General features: G+C 38.1%; 1 pseudogene; it reads right to left on the minus strand.

Moving 5' to 3' along the window:
- Positions 1–118: 118 nt before the first annotated feature.
- Positions 119–237, minus strand: LOC112477623 (annotated as a pseudogene).
- Between the last annotated feature and the right edge of the window lie 714 nt (positions 238–951).

Consider the following 951-nt stretch of genomic DNA (forward strand, 5'->3'; position numbering starts at 1 on the left):
CTCTCTCTCTCTCTCTCTCTCTCTCTTTTCTTTTTAGGTGAGACAACCTTTGGTTGACCTCACAGATTGCAAGGACCTTGTCAGTTTACAATCCTTTATTTTTATATTTTATTTTTTAGGCCTCCAGCACCTGGTCTTCCTAGGTGGTCTCCCTTCCAAGTATTAACTAGGCCTGACCCTGCTTAGCTTCTGAGATCAGACGAGATTGGGCTTGTTCAGGGTAGCATGGCCATAGCCTTCTCTGTATCTCTTGATTCTCTTTTTATTTCTCCTCTGACCCAGTCATTCTTCACTAGCATGTTGTTTAATCTCCATATGTTTGTGATTCTTCCTGATTTCTTTTTGCAGTTGATCTCTGGTTTTAAAACATTATGATCAGTGAATACGATTGATATGATTTCAACTGTCTTCTATTTGTTGAGGCTATCTCTGTGTCCAGTATGTGGTTGATCTTTAAGAATGTTCCATGTGCACTACAGAAGAATGTATAAGGAGTTGTTTGGGGATGGAAAGCTCTGTAAATGTCAATTATGTCCAGTTGGTCTAATGTGTCCTTTAAGGATGTTATTTCCTTATTGTTTTTTCTGTTTGGGTGATGTGTCCATATCTGACAGTTGGGTGTTTAGGTCCCCTACTATGATAATGTTTTGGTTTGTTTCTCCCTTTAGGTCTGTTAGTAATTGCTTTACATATTTCGGGGTTCCCAGATTGGAAGCATAGATATTAATAAGTGTTATGTCTTCTTGGTGCATGATTCCCTTTATCATTATGAAGCGTCCCTCAGTATCTTTCTTTATTTTTTTTTATTTTGAAGTCTATTTCATCCGATGTTAGTACCGCTATTCCTGCTTTTCTCTAAATGCCATTTGCTTGAAATATCATTTTCCACCCTTTCACTTTGAGTTTGTATTTGTCTTTGGCTCTAAGATGTGTCTCCTGGAGGCAGCATAT

This window comes from Pteropus alecto, unplaced genomic scaffold (assembly GCF_000325575.1).
Source record: "Pteropus alecto unplaced genomic scaffold, ASM32557v1 scaffold233, whole genome shotgun sequence".
Classification (NCBI taxonomy): domain Eukaryota; kingdom Metazoa; phylum Chordata; class Mammalia; order Chiroptera; family Pteropodidae; genus Pteropus; species Pteropus alecto.